At 45.2% G+C, this 3,492-nt stretch overlaps 1 protein-coding gene across 1 annotated transcript in view; it reads right to left on the bottom strand.

Moving 5' to 3' along the window:
• Positions 1–3,069: 3,069 nt before the first annotated feature.
• Positions 3,070–3,492, bottom strand: part of SF3B4 (splicing factor 3b subunit 4) — an 8,166-nt gene continuing 7,743 nt past the window's right edge. Inside the window, exon 6 of the mRNA XM_069728687.1 lies at positions 3,070–3,492. This exon is cut by the window's right edge and continues 588 nt beyond it. The gene's annotated coding sequence lies outside the window, so the exon portion shown is untranslated.

Genomic DNA, 3,492 nt, shown 5'->3' with positions numbered 1-3,492 from the left:
TCTGTCTGACCATCAAGGCGGTGAAAGTGCCAGATGGGCATGAGAGAGGTCCACTACCTGGGGCACCGGGTAGGCGGGAACTCCATAAGGCCAGAGCCTGGGAAAGTGGACGCAATCGCGTCCTGGCCCACCCCCAGGACCAAGAAACAGGTGATGTCCTTCCTGGGCACTGCAGGGTACTATAGGCACTTCGTACCGAACTATAGTAGCCTGGCAAAACCCTTGAAAGACCTCACCATGAAACAGCTACCCCAAAAAGTTGACTGGACCGACGGCTCTGTGGGGACTTTCCAGCCTTTGAAAACAGCCCTGTGCAACTCTCCGGTGTTAAAAACGGTTGACAGCAGTCGACTGTTCCTGGTGCAGACCGACGCCAGCGAGTTTGGTCTCGGTGCTGTGCTCAGCCAGGTCGAATCGGGGAACCAAGAGCACGCCATGTTGTACCTGAGTAGGAAGCTTCTGCAGAGGGAAGTGGCCTATTCCACCATCGAGGAGTGCCTGGCCATGGTCTGAGCTCTGCAACGTTTGCCGCCCTACCTGTACGGACGCACCTTCACTGTGTTGACTGACCACAAGCCTCTGCGCTGGCTACAAGTCATGTGTGAAACCAACGGAAGGTTGCTATGCTGGAGTCTTGCCCTCCAACAGAACGACTTTACCATGAAACACTAAAAGGGCAGTGTTAGGAAATAGGAAAGTTCTGATTACTTCACTTACACATACAGCGCTCTCAGCTGCAGTTTCCACTGCCTGCCAACACAAGGCTGGAATTCTAAGTCACTCTTTCTCCCTCTGCCTGTGTGTGTAATCCTATACATTTTCCCCCTCCCTCAAGAATTTTTATGGCTTTAAGCTGCATGCAGGTCTCCCTACACTCATTTCCCCCTCCCATCTGATACTGGCTAAAACTGGTATAGAAAGCATGAGCTTCTATTGTTCTTTTAAAGTTATATATATTGGCACCAATCAGGGCTAGAGACATAAGGATTATATATTCCGGAAGTCCATCGAGGGATCTATAACTCCCTGAAATCGCTAGAAACTAACCCGAAGTGCAAAGAGCGGGTTTCTCCGTAAGCGGGTCATGTAACTACACCATGGTTACACTTAAAAGAATTGCCCAGACGTGGTGCATCTCCTGATCACTGTGTCTTTCACATACGAGGTTCATACAGCGAGCTAGGCTAAAATGGTTGCCATAACTCTAAGAAAAGGGGAGGATTCAGCCTCTAAGTGAGGCCACCACAGGGGGAGTGCTTTGGTTTTAGGCTAGGAAATAAGTGCGTGAAGCAGCAGGCTTCACGTGTCTTTGTCTGGGTTTTAGCTGCTATACAGATGTGTGATGCATCTTGATGTGTCCCCTCCCCCACAGCACACGGTCAGCCATGAGATAGGATGACATAACGAAATATAAGTGTTCTTTTCAACTTTAATCCCATTTTATTTGTAATTGTACTGTACAGACGATACTTGCCTTCTTTATAATATCTTATTATACTTCAGTAAACACTGCCTACCTTTTTTGGAGTAAAATATAAAATTACTAGCTTGTCTCTCCTTGCTCTATGACGGTCAGATCCTCTGAAGTGAATTACGCTACTAATCTGGGTTAGCTCCGGACCTGTTAATAATTAAGAAATCGGAGCTGGTGGCAGCAGATTTGTCCTGTACGGCTGGGAGTCTTTGTAGCGACTGGCGGCATTGATAATTATTGTTCCCGCCTGAGTGGGAGCAGTTATATCGCCCTCGCTGCAGTGTGCCCATCAGCCAGTACAAAGTAAGGCAGCCTTTCTAGCAACTAATTGGATTGAGTGGTGGGAATGATAAAGGTATCCTCCCCATGAACCGTGACACCCCCTCTGCACATTCCCCCCCACACATACACAGTATGATGTCCCCTCTGTACAGTCCCCCCACACACAGTATGATGCCCCCTCTGTACATTCCCCCTTCCAACACACAGTATGATGTCCCCACACTGGCCTTCACATTCGGTTACCTCTTAAGTTATTTACAGCTATTGTCGTGTGATTGCTGCAAGGTTTCTGGAGGGACCAAAACTATTTATCATCAAATAGATAAGTAGTAGGCTGCTTCGTCAACCTCCAGTGAATATTTCATTATCTATGCTGGTTAATAACAGCTATTTTTCTGTGGCATCTGCCATTCCAGGCTGGTGAGGTGATGACTAACTCCAAAGCTGTGAACCAGAATAGCAATTAAGCTTTCCATCTCCCAGGGCAAGGACTCCTCACATTAGAGACAAGACAAACACTATGTCAAATACCACAGCTAAGGGTACCGTTACACTATACGATTTACCAACGATCACGACCAGCGATACGAACTGGCCGTGATCGTTGGTAAGTCGTTGTGTGGTCGCTGGGGAGCTGTCACACAGACAGCTCTCCAGCCACCAACGATGCCGATGTCCCCGGGTAACCAGGGTAAACATCGGGTTACTAAGCGCAGGGCCACGCTTAGTAACCCGATGTTTACCCTGGTTACCAGCGTAAAAAACAAACATTACATACTTACATTCCGGTGTCTGTCCCTTGCCGTCTGCTTCCCGCACTGACTGACTGCCGGCCGTAAAGTGGAAACAGAGCACAGCGCGCTACACCAAGTACAAGAGATCCCATTGCTACAGCTAAAAAAAAAAATCCAACCACATTTTTGTAAATGTTGGTGTTGCAATGCAAGCCCATTGATAAGTGCGGTGCGGCTATGTAGCAGCGGCACCGGGCAAACTTTGTTTGCGTGATGACGGTCGCAGATAAAGCCCCCTCATAGCCCCCACACTAAAAGTTGTAAAATAAATGGAAACCCTGAAAGTAATAAAAACATTTTAAATGTTATCAATACAAATACCAGTTCACCACAAAGACAGAAATCAAGCCGTGATGAAAAAAAAAGTTACTCCGAGACATGTATTTTTTTTTTTCAATTTACAAAAAATCATAAGTAGACAAGGGCAGCACGGCCTCACTGAACCTTTATCCTGACCTCACACAACCCCATTAAGGACCATCTCTCGGTCGCCACCTTGTAAATTACGGGAGAAAGACAGAAGTTCTGGTAATTTATTACAATCTACCATTTACAAAGAAGCGTTACCAAAAACATCAAATAATATAAAAAAATGGGAAACTTATCAACTTTATACGGCATGTGCCAATAGAGAGACGATTGAATGAGCAGTTCCCAGTATAACAATATTAATTATTCTACATAAAATTATTACAGTGCAAAGTTAATTATATACACATATAGTGGAAAGAACACAATTCAGATGGTTTGATACATCTGTACACAAGTGTTGGCAGAAAAAGAAAATATACAGGATCACAACACTAAAGGCCAAATGACCATATTCAAATTTATAGACTGCACACAGACGTAAGCCTATCAGAACATTACATGGGTACTCTTTCTACTATATGTGTATATAATTAACTTTGCACTGTAATAATTTTATGTAGATTAATAAAT

This window comes from Ranitomeya imitator, chromosome 1 (assembly GCF_032444005.1).
Source record: "Ranitomeya imitator isolate aRanImi1 chromosome 1, aRanImi1.pri, whole genome shotgun sequence".
In the NCBI taxonomy this organism is placed as follows: domain Eukaryota; kingdom Metazoa; phylum Chordata; class Amphibia; order Anura; family Dendrobatidae; genus Ranitomeya; species Ranitomeya imitator.
The sequence above is the reverse complement of the archived record's forward strand: the minus strand, read 5'-3'. Positions and strand labels throughout refer to the sequence as shown.